Source organism: Enhydra lutris, unplaced genomic scaffold (genome assembly GCF_002288905.1).
Source record: "Enhydra lutris kenyoni isolate GAN:26980312 unplaced genomic scaffold, ASM228890v2 scaffoldscaffold53, whole genome shotgun sequence".
Lineage (NCBI taxonomy): Eukaryota > Metazoa > Chordata > Mammalia > Carnivora > Mustelidae > Enhydra > Enhydra lutris.
The window spans coordinates 1,118,121-1,130,827 of NW_019154137.1; the positions used below are offsets into that span (position 1 = coordinate 1,118,121).

Sequence of the window (12,707 nt, forward strand, 5' to 3'; positions counted from 1 at the left end):
AAAAAAAAAAAAAAAAAAAAAAAAAAAAAAAAAAAAAAAGGCCATGTTTCCACCACAGGGAAACCATTTCCGTACTGTGTCTGCAAGATGGTAGCTTTTTAAAAAATCACCTATTTTTAAAAAGATCTCTCTGCCCAACGTGAGGCTCAAACTCACAACTCCGAGATCAAGAGCTGCTTGCTCTTCCAACTGAGGCAGCCAGGCACCCCAGGATGGGAACATTCCTGATATGCCCAAGCAAGGAACAATCTTGTGAAAAGAAATGAAACAATCAAGTATTCCCCACCACAAAAACCAACAACAACAAAAAGGGAGTTGTAAGGAAATGCTATCCTACTGAAGTTGGAGGACTTCATCTGTCCCCAACATTTTCCTTGTTAAGGAGATGCTGTAACAGGGTCACAGTGACAACTGCTTCCAACCTCCCTTCCACTTCGTATGTGTAGTCGCCACTGCAGTCAGAAATGGCGCCAAAAGTCATGGAACCAGATAGGATACTTCAGCCTTGATGTATACAGATCTTTGCTTCATAACACTGCCATTTCCTTTGTTAGCTGTTAATGCTCTTCGTTTTCATACAGTTTCCTAATACTTGCTAAAAATCTCCCATCGGCATACAAGAGAGCAAGGAACACAGGTGTCAATTTGCCAAGACTCCTTTTTCAAATTGCTCTTGTGCGACAAGCTTATGAGTCACGATGTTTGTGCTGTAAATTCATTATAGATTCTCATATCATGGCCCATCATCTCAGTCAGACATGCTTTCGAGACTTCTCAATAGCACCAGCAATTGGTTGCTTTCTTTCGGGCTGCTTTAATATTCTACTCTTTGGCATCTGATGTGCATTATGGAAAAATTGAAAATACCCCCAATTAAAGTTGTCGACTGCAATACTAATTCGGAGCTAGCCATCAAGGCTGAGGGCTTCCGTTTAATCTGAAATTCAGGCTTTGAAGTTTAGCCATCTCTGAGATGTGAGATGGTGTTAACACAGCACCATTGATTCGAATGTTTTCACAGCTGAATTTCTTGTTTCAGTCATCATCCCAATCAAGCCAACTGGTCCTTTTGGCCATTAGGAAGACCAAATCAAATTAACCATTCAATCTCCGGGCAATCGACCCATAAAATGATCAATATAATCAATTTTGTCAAGCTAGCCTCAGTGTGCAGAGGAAAGCTGCTAAAACACCACACTTGAGGGAATGCAGATTGCTTTCCTTTCCCTGTCAGCTAGCACAGAATGATATTTTAGTACTTCTATGGTAGAGGCATCTTTAATAAACAATGACGGCTCAGTACTTAATGTTGGTTGAGTTTCAGGATTTTAAATATTAAACTTCACAAAACACCGATGCAAATGTTAAGTCCGTTTTTCAAAATATATGTAGTGATTGGTTTCCTTTGGTCATCCATAACATTCAGTGTGCGCTCCTTCATGTGACCAGAATGTTAAAAGAGAAACAGCCAAGAAATGAACGAGGAGACAGGAATCACACTGAATTACATAAAGGCAGTTATTAAACTACTGAACCCCAAAGAAAAACAACACTTTGTGGAGAAATAATTATTTGAGCGTATTCATATTTCAAGGCACTGAGAAACAGATTTTGAAAAAGCCCCGGTATGGTTAAAGGTACAAATAAATCATAAAATGTTGACTGAAATATTCCTAAGAATTAAATTGAACTGTTTTTTTCCAAGCCTAGAAGCCATAAATCTTTGTAACTTTTGCTAGAACTCAGTTTCGGTAAACAACATTTGTAATATTTGCAAATGAGTTAAGGAGACTATAATCATGATGTTTCCATCCTCTGATTGTATATATTAAGAGCTGTACCAGGTCTTAGTGTTTGTTACTCCTTGTGGGGGAGTTAGGTGTGTTACATTATTTCCATATACATCTAGAGTATTCTATTTTACATCTTAAAATTGGGTCATCGCAGCCAGAAAATTCACACCAAATTACATTTCCTGGACACACAGGCAGAGTTGTCAAAATATTCTCATCAGCTGAGTAGATTTTTGCTCAGAGCAAAAACAGCAGACTGGAAAACACAAACACCCTGTAAGCTATCAATTAGCCCACACATGAGAATAAACTCATATCACATAGAAATTACGTCTGTGACATAAAACCCACATAGGCAAGTATGCACATGCACGCATATAGAGCTACACACTTGATGGCATTCTTTTGAAATCATTTTTTAGAAAAAAAATCTCCTCGGCAGAAATCGTTGCCCCCTGATTAGAAAATAGAAGGCATTACTGTCATTTGAATTATAGGAACGCATTTCAGTGTGTCAAATGCCAACATAGCAAGAGAATCAAGAGTCACACGTTAACCTTTGGTAATGGAACCCATCAAGAAATCTGAGGCTGAAGAAAACAGTACGAACCCGACATCCTCATTCATCTCAAGGCCTAGAGATAGACGCCAGGCTGAAATCAGAGATCAGAAAGGAGGAGCCTCATAATGGGTTCTCCAGGAGGAGGGCTGTTTCTGGGAAAGATTCTGGGAGAAAGCTCCACCAGCCATGTGCAAAAAAGATTCCGAGTAAACATGATTATAGAGAAGGAGATGAATTAAAAAGGTAAAAAGCAACAGGGTCCTTGATTAGAGTGGAACATAGTGATGGCTACGGCCAAATGGTTTTGTGATGAAGATTCTACACAACTGAATGAAAAATGGGTCAAAATAATGTGTCTTCCCCCTTCGTGATTAAGCCAGCTACTTGTGTTCTTTATCTGCTACAGAAAACTGCTCTATTAATTATTCGTTTGCTCTTCCATCTTCAGTAACTTCCACATTACTGGGTCTTTCCTCTCTGCCTAAAATTAACCACAAATCTATATGACTTCAAAATAATGAAAAAATAAGAAAACAAAACAAAAATCTTCCTTCAGCCCTGAATCCTCCTCACCTGTCAAATTATCACTCTCCTTCCCTCTGCAAGTAAAGCCCTTGATAAAGTATCTGTATTTGTTTTCCTCCCACCAGCTCACTGTGACAATTTAATGAATATTTAATGAGCACCTACTAAGTACCAAGTGGTATACAAGAGGCTGAAAACGCAAAGACAAATAAATACATGATCCTAACCCTAAAGGACTATGGAGCTGGTAGTGGGGAAAAAATGTGTAAGTAAGTGTTCCACTGTCAGAACTCTAGTGATGGAAACTCAAAACCCAAACAGGTTATGATATGCGTGTGCACACATGTGCCCGCGCCATGTGGACAGAGATCCCTCGTGATTTGCCTCTCACTATTACTCACTACTCAAAACTCCAGAACCAAATACATGCAGATCACGTGGTGTCCTTTCTGATCTGAAGCATCACAATCCACACTTGGAAACCAAACAGACTTGGACAGTGAGGGATATGTGGTTTTATAGTAAGATGTGAGGTTTCAAATACCACAAATAGGTACAAAATAAGTAGTGTAACTTCTGCTATAAAACCGAGACTAATTTCACGTTTGACAAACTTAATCCTGGAGATTTTCAAACTCTTGGTCCCTCTTTCATTCTTGATCCTTTCCTTCACTGCTCTTCATGACAAAATTTATTCTCTACATTTCTGCTTGCACGTGTCACTTTCTTAGCACTGTTTAGTGTCTACCCGACGCCCATGTTATGTAAAGTGCGGTCCCTGGCCAAAAACGTCAAATTTCATCTCAGAGCTTAACAAAGATGTATAATCTCAGGCCCTATCCCACACTAACAATCAAAATCTGCAACTTGAAAAGATACCTAGGTGTCTCATAGACACCTTAGATCTCAATAAATGCAGGAAAAGCCTTGGCAAAGTCCAACATCCATTCCTGATAAAACTCTTAGCAAAGTAGGATTATAGGGGAACTTCCTCAACCTGAGGAAACTACAAAACCATAGCTTTCATATTTAATGGTAAGCGATTAAATGCCCGCCTTTAGTGATGAGGAACACAGCAAGCAGGTTCACTCTTCCCACTCCTTTTCAACATATTTTCTGGAGAAACTAGCCATTGCAAAAGGCAAAAGGTAGAAGGCTAAAAAAACACCTAAAATGCACATAATCAAAAGTGAGAAATAAAACTTTATCTACAGATGGCACGATTATCTATGTAGAAAGCCTCAAGAAGAATACAAAAGAGCTAATAAAACAAGTGAATTTAGCAAGGTCTCAGGATACAAGGTTAACATGTAAAAATAAACTATACTAGCAATGAAAAACTGGAAACTGAAATGCAATATGCAATTTACAATAGCATCAAAAAAACAAAATAGTGGTCTAAATTAATCTAGGAAAATAGGTGTAAGATATGTATGTGGCGGGCCGGGGGGAACCCTGCAAAACATTGTTGGCAAATGTCAGAGAAGACCTAAATAAATGGCAATACATGCAACATTGATGGATTGGGAAACTCAATACTGTTTGAAGGTCAAATCTCTCCAAACTAATCTACAAATTCAATGCAATTACAATCAAAATCCAAGCAGGAATTTTTTGTACAAGTAGACAAGTTGGCTTTGAAAACATTCATATGGAAAGGGAAAGGAATGAGTACAGTCAAAACAATTTTGAAGAAGAACAAATTTGGAATGAGCCTACTTGATCTTAAAGCTTACTATACAGCTACAGGAATCACAGAGTGTGGTATTAGCAAAAGGACAGACCTACAGATTGATGGGACAGAACGGAGTCCAGAAATGGACCCACACAAGTACAACCATTTGATTAAGACAAAGAATAAAAACAATGGTTTCTGTGTATATTTGGATATCCATATGCAAAGAAATGAACTTGATCCATCTACTGTACACAAAAATTAACAAAAACTGAATCATAGACTTAAATGTTAAACCTAAAACTATAAAAGATCTAGATGGAAACATCATCTATGCAACCTTGGCTTAGTGATATATTTTTTCACATAACATGACAAAATGTGATCTGTGAAAAAAATGTCAAATTAAGAACTTCAAAACCACTATTAAGATAACAAAGAGAGGGGTGCCTGAGTTGCTCAGTGGGTTAAGCCTCTGCCTTCAGCTCGGGTCATGATCGCAGCTGAGGTCCTGGGATCAAGCCCCCCATCAGGCTCTCTGCTCAGCAGGCAGCCTGCTTCCCCCTCCTCTCTCTGTCTGCCTGCCTCTCTGCATACTTGTGATCTCTCTCTAATAAATAAATAAAATCTTTAAAAAAAATAACAAAAAGAGGGGAGCTTGGGTAGCATAATTGGTTAATCGTCTGACTCTTGGTTTGATCTCCAGGTTGTGGGATTGAGCCCCACATCAGGCTCTGCACTTAGCACAGAGTCTGCCTAAGTTTCTCTCTCCCTCTCCCTCCACACCTCCCCTCTCCATAGTCTCTCTCAAATAAATATTTTTTAAAAAATAGAAAAGAAAGCATAAGACTCAGAAAAAACATGTGAATAATATGTCTCATAAATGAGTTGTATCTAGCATATATAAAATATATGTTACCATATGATCCAGCAATTCCAGTTCTAGGTATACATCCAAAAGAATTGAAAACATATATATTCAATACACTTTACATGAAAGTTGATAGCAGGATTATTCATAAAAACCAAGAAATGAAAACAACCCAAAGATTTGTCAACTGATGAATGGATCAGCAAATGTAGTATATCCATACAATGAATGGATATACAATAAAAGGAATGAGGTTCCTACTACAACGGATAGTCCTTGAATAAATATAAATAAATAAATAAATACTGAGTGAAAGAAGCCAGACACAAAGGGCTATATATTATACAATTGAATTTATGCAAACTATCCAGAGTATGCAAATTCATTAGTTGTTGCCAGGGGCTGGGGGAAGAAGAAATGAAGACTGACTGTTAATGACTACTGGATCTCTCTTTGGGGTAACAAAATTAGATAGTGGTGAGGGCTGCATAATTTTATGAATGTACTAAAACCCAACAATTTGTTTACTTGAAAACAGTGAATTTTATGGGATTTGAATCATATCTCAATTAAAAATATATAAGTAGAAAAACTCAATAATAACAAAGTAATTAAAAACGGGCAAAATATTTTAATAGAAATCCTAACAAAAGATATACAAATGGCAAATAAAGATATGAAAAGGTCTTTATATTTAACAATAAGCAGATTAAAATTAAAACCACATTTAGATATGACTACACACTACTTAGAATACTATAATTAAAAAAAAAGAACCAATATTACTGAGTAACATTCATATGTTAATCTTAGGCACTGCCACTTTTTGGAAGACACTTTGGTAGTGTCTTACAAAGTTATACACCCCAACAAACCTACTCCTAAAATTTTACCAAAGTGAAATTAAACATTGTGTTGTCACAGAAAACCTGTATACTCTGAAGTGGAAACAACCTAAATGTCTTGAACTTCTGGATGGATGGATGGATGGATGGATGTGATACATCTATAAAATGGAGTGTTACATGGCAATAAAAAGGAATGAACTACTGATAGAGTCAACAACACGACCAATCTCACAAATGCATGACAGCCAGTACAAAAATGCTATACAATGTATGGTTCCTTTTTTATGACATTCTAGAAGAGGCAAAACCATAGACTGCTAACAGATGAGTGGTTGTTGGGCTCGGAGTCCGGGCAAGGTTTGGTTATGAAGGATCAAGGGGGATTTATGTAGTAACTGAATTGTCCATTAACTGAATTGTAAAGAGGGTGACTCTTCCTGTATGAAATGTACACCTTCAAAAGGGGGGGAAACATGCAGCTCAAATATGCCTTTCTCTGTTAAACTTCTTTTTCATTTTCACTGCCAAAATTTGTTTGTCCCTTTTTGAAAGTCTTATTAATTTATTTGAGAGAACACGCACACCTGCGAGCAGGCAGGGGTTGGGGGAATAGGGTGGGCGGAGGGGAGGGAGAGAATCTCAACAAGATGTCCTCGTGAGCACGGAACCCTAGACGGGCTCCACCCCATGACCCCTGAGATCATGACCTGAGCCAGAATCAAGAGTCTGACGCTTAGCCCACTGAGCCACCCAGGCGCTCGTTTGTCCTCTTCTGACAACTTCCTATAACATGTATCCAACTTTCTATTATTATTACTCAGGTAGGCATCCTTATTTCACATTTGACTGTGACCGCCTGGATGGTGAGTTGCAACTTTCCCATCTTCAGCACCGCTGGTCTTTGCACACAACAGCTGCTCCAGAAATATTTTAAGCGATGGGGGTTGGGGGGACGAGGGGGAAAACTTCGAACGTTTGTGAGCCTGGATGAGTGAGGCAAGGATGGCGCCACTAACAAAAACAAGGAGCAAAGGAAGGCCAAGAGTCAGGTCAACAGGACACGAAATGGCACGATACACATCACCCCTCGCACGTACCAATCCATACTACGGGTCACAAACCTTTGGCGGTGGGGACATTGAGAGCCCAGGCACAGTGAGCCCAGTATGACTGCATCCAGACAGGAATCTAGCAAATCGGGAACACTGAGACAAGTAGGATAAGCAACTGAAATCCCAACAGGGAAGCCAGTGACCCCAGGAAAACTCCAAATTCCGAAGGTCGCAGAACACAATGCCTTTTCGCCCAGGAAGACAAGAACATGAACTAAGACAGCATCTGCGAATGGCTTGCCGCAGAGAGAATGATGTGAAGACTAAAGAGCAAACCTTAATGACAACAGCAACTGCATTTGCATAGCGCTTTCTACTTTTCAAACTGTTTTCCCAGTCATTATCTTGTTTGGTCCTTGTAGGTTTTTTAATTAGCAAAGCTATCTACATATTATACATATTTATCATCTTTTCTCACAACCAAATAAAGCAGTAACATTTCCACATAGACATTCAGGATTCATTTCTTATTAGCTCAATACTCTCAGATTTTCCAGTTTTCCTTCATAGACATAGCTCAGTCCTCTTTTTCGTCTAGCCTACTTTGTTCTTTATGCCAGTATTCTTCCAGCATCTCTTGTTTACCTATAGTAACACGTTTTTCTTCATATATATATATATATGTTTTCTATTAGGATATAATTTAAATATAACATACTAGTTTCAGTCAATATTTCTCCGCATCTCACAGTGATCACAAGTCTATGGCATCCATCACTACACATAGCTAGATTTTTTTCCCTGTAGTGAGAACTTTTAAGATCTATTCTCTTAGCAATTTTCCAATATACAATACAGTATTAACTACAGTCGCTATGTTGTACATCACATTCCTAGGACTTATTTATTATACCTGGAAATGTATACCTTTTTTTTTTTTCAAAGATTTTATTTATTTATTTGACAGACAGAGATCACAAGTAGGCAGAGAAGCAGACAGATAGAGAGAGGTGGAAGCAGGCTCCCTGCAGAGCACAGAGCCCGATGTGGGGCTCGATCCCAGGACACTAGGACCATGACCTGAGCCGAAGGCAGAGGCTTTAACCCACTGAGCCACCCAGGTGCCCCGGAAATGTATACCTTTTTAAAAAGATTTTATTTTTATTTATTTGACAGAGAGAGAGAGAGAGATCACAAGTAGGCACAGAAGCAGGCAGAGGGGGGAGGGAGAAGCAGGCTCCGCACTGAGCAGAGAGCCGGATGTGGGGCTCGATCCCAGGACCCTGGGATCATGACCTGAGCCAAAGGCAGAGGCTTAACCCACTGAACCACCCAGGCGTCTCTATACCTTTAAAAAACAAAAAGATTGTATTCATCTATTTGAGAGAACAAATGGGGACACGAGCAGAACGAGAGGATTAAGCAGACTCTGCATGGAGCATGGAGCCCTATGCGAGGCTCGATCACTTGACCCTGAGAACATGACCTGAGTGGAAATCAAGGATCGGTCGCTTAACCGACTGAGCCACCCAGGAGCCCCTGAAATTTATACCTTTTGATCACCTTCACCCATTCATCACCAACCCACACACACACTGAGTTTTTATCTCCCCAAGTATGGTTCTATAACCTCCCTCTTTTCTGCTTTAATAGAACCTGAGGGAATTTTCGGTGTATTTGCTACTATCATGAATAATCCAACTAACTCAGAAAGATTTTCAGTGGGATGGCTCCAAAGACGAAGAGCTTAATATATCTCTTCTTCCTCTTCATAATCTTCTCTCGAGCAGGTATAGTGTCGCCTCTGAAACTCTGCATTAATTTTTAAGAAGTAGTTTATTATCTTCTGCACAGCATTATAGCTTTGTCCTGGTACTTCTAGTTCCTGCAACCTCTTAAAGAAGACACTTCAACCGTTCTCTTTATTGAGTTCATCAGTTCCAGTTTCACAAGCAAAGGTTCATTTATTTTCTTATAACCCTCTCATTTCTCACTTGTCTTAAATCCTGTCTTTAGTGTCCTCTACAACACCACTCTTAGTTTTGGAAAATGTTTTCTCTGGGGTGCCTGGGTGGCTCAGTTGGTTAAGCATCTGCCTTCAGCTCAGGTCATGATCCCAGGGACCTGGGACCAAGCTCCACGTCGGGTGCCCAGCGTTTCTCCCTCTCCCTCTGTCCCTCCCTCTGCTTCTGCTCCCTTGCTCTCTGTCGAATAAATAAAATCTTAAAAAAAAATGTTTTTCCCTTTTGAGTGGAGGAAAAGATTTCCATGAGTCATTTATGCTTTTGTCTTTCAATGCTGTGCAGATACTCCGTGTAGGAAGTACTGATTCAAGCTACAACATGGGTAAACCTCAGAAACCCTGTAAGCAGAAGAAGCCAGTCAGAGAAGACCACTTATCATACGATCCCATTTACATCAAAAGTCCAGAATGGACAAATCCATAGAGAGAAAAAAAAAAAACAGATTAGAAGTTCCCTGGGGAATGGGAGAATTAGGAGTTATTGTTAATGGATATAGGGTCTCTTTTGGGGGAGAGATGAAAATTGAAAATTAGACTGTGAAAATAGTTGTACAACCCTCTAACTAAAAAAAAAAAAAAAACACTGAGCTGTAAGTTTAAAATGGACAAGGCTTTGGTATATAAACTACACCTCAGTAAAGTTGTTTACAGAGAAAAACAACTGTGACGTCAAGACCAAGCTTCAAGCTTCAGAGTCAGAACATAACAGACCCTCCTTCCTCCTGTGACTCAAAGTTGACTTCCTCCTGATTATCAGTAGGAACCACATATTATTAAAATATGTGAAAACTGGCAACTCAAAATGTTTAAAAAGTCTTACCGCATGTGCTAACGATGATTCCAAATCGCCCACGATTGCCCTGGTACTGACCACCATTTTGCTTATACCGTCCACATACTGCCAATACTATTCTTCACTGCTATGCCTCCCCTCATTGTTCCTATAAGCTCCAAATATTCAGGCGGTATAATGTAACAGCAAATAGGATAGTCATTAATAATCAGGGTACTGGAATAAGACAAATCTGGATTTGCATTATAGTTCTACAACTGAGTCGTCTAATCCTAAAGAGTTGTCTTCAGGGGCACCCGGGTGGCTCAATGGGTTAAAGCCTCTGCCTTCCGCTCAGGTCATGATCCCAGGGTCCTGGGATCAAGCCCCGAATTAGGCTCTCTGCTCTGCAGGGAGCCTGCTTCCTCCTCTTTCTCTGCCTGCCTCTCTGCCAACTTGTGATGTCTGTCAAATAAATAAAATATAAAAAAAAAAAAGAGCTGTCTTGACTTCCCTAAGTCTCGGGGCCCTCATTTATAAAATGGCATGAATGATAATTCAACACCCACCTTAGAGTGTTGCGTTATTTAGGGGATTTAAAGGGATGTGACAGACACCGTCTTTGGGGTGATCCGTGGTGGACGTTTTGAGGGCAGCTGACCCACAGCCTGTGTGCCCCAGAAGGCCTCCTGGGGAAGCCTGAGCCAGCCGCATAGCTTTCTCCCTTTGTCTCATCAGCTGCCCGCCTTAACAGATTCAAGAACAAGGGGAAAGACAGTGCAGAAATGAGGCGGCGCCGAACAGAAGTTAACGTGGAGCTGAGGACAGCTAAGAAGGTTGACCAGATGCTGAAAAGGAGAAACGCAAGCTCGTTTCCTGATGATGCTTCCTCCCCCGCTGCAGGAAAGCTGCCACAACCAGGACACTGTAGAATGGTCTGTTGATGACACTGTCAAAGGCATAAATAGCAACAATGTGGAAAGCCAGCTCCTCAGGCTACTCAAGCTGCTAGGAAACTGCTTTCCAGGGAAAAACAGCCCCCCGTAGACATCGTAATCTGGGCTGGTTTGATTCCAAAATTTGTGTCCTTGGGCAGAACTGATTGTAGTTCCATGCAGTTTGAATCTGCTTGGGCTCTCACTAACATTGCTTCCGGGACATCAGAACAGACCGAGGCTGCAGTAGATGGAGGTGCTATCCCAGCATTCATTTCTCTGTTGGCATCTCCCCATGCCCCCATCAGTGAACAAGCTGTGTGGGCTCTAGGAAACATGGCAGGTTCAGTTTTTCGAGACTTGGTTGTCAAGTACAGTACAGTTGACCCGCTATTGGCTCTCCTTACAGTTCCCGACATGTCATCTTCAGCATGTGGTTACTTATTTAACCTTACCTGGACACTTTCAAACCTTTGTCACAACAAGAATCCTGCACCCCCGTGAGATGCTGTTTGAGCAGGTATGTTCTTCCTACGTTAGTTCATCTCCTGCATCATGTTGCTCCAGAAGTATTGGCAGAGATCTGCTGGGCCATTTCCTACCTTACTGGTGGTCCAGATGAACAGACTTGTGCCCCAGCTTATGAAGCTTGTGAACCCTGCGCTGGGAGCCATAGGAAATATTGTCACTGGGACAGATGAACAGACTCAGGGTGTACTAGACACAGGAGCACTTGCTTTCTTTCCCAGCCTGCTAACAAACCCCAAAACTAATATTCAGAAGGAAGCTGCCTGGACAATGTCAAACATCACAGCTGGTCACCAGGACCAGATCCAGCCAGTTGTGAATCACAGATTGGTCCCATTCCTCATTGGTCTTCTCTCTAAGGCAGACGTTAAGACCCAAAAGGAAGCTGTCTGGGCTGTGACCAACTCTACAAGTGGCAGGACAGCTGAACAGACTGTATACCCCATTCAATGTGGCATAACAGAGCCACTGATGAACCTCTTAATTGCAAAAGATCTCAAAATTATTCTGCATGCCATTTCCAACACCTTTCAGGCTGCTGAGAAACTAGGTCAAACTGAGAAACTTAGTATAATGATTGAAGAATGTGGAGGTTTGGCCAAAACTGCAGCTCTACGAAACCATGAAAATGAGTCTGTGTACAGAAGCTTCACTAAACTTGATGGAGAAGGATTTCCCTGTAGAGGAAGAGGAAGATCAGAATGTTGTGCCAGAAACGACCTCTGAAGGCTGTATGTTCCAAGTTCAGGGCTGCGCTCTTGGGACCTTTAACTTCTAGACTGTACAGCTGAGGCAGAAAGTCATTTGTGGTATGCTCTGGTAGAAGTCTGTCTTACCGTTTCTCTAGTAAGGACTCTTTCTCAGTGTGTTTTGTTATGGTAGCACTTTTTACAACGGAACTCTACTTCACCAGTTCAAAACTGTACAAACTGTAGGAAGCTCCTCCTCTCAGTGGGTTTCCTATTTCTATGTGGAATCTCCTATTGTACAGTGACCTGTAAATAAAGATTAAATTCTTTTTCTTTAAAAAACTAAATTAGGGTGCCTGGGTAGCTCAGTGGGTTAAAGTCTCTGCTTTTGGCTCAGGTCATGATCCCAGGGTCCTGGGATCAAGCCCCGCATC

The 12,707-nt window shown here is 40.7% G+C and overlaps 1 pseudogene; it reads left to right on the forward strand.

The window, feature by feature from the left end:
• LOC111157217 overlaps nt 1–12,362 on the forward strand; it is a 175,097-nt pseudogene extending 162,735 nt beyond the window's left edge.
• The last annotated feature ends 345 nt before the right edge of the window (nt 12,363–12,707 follow it).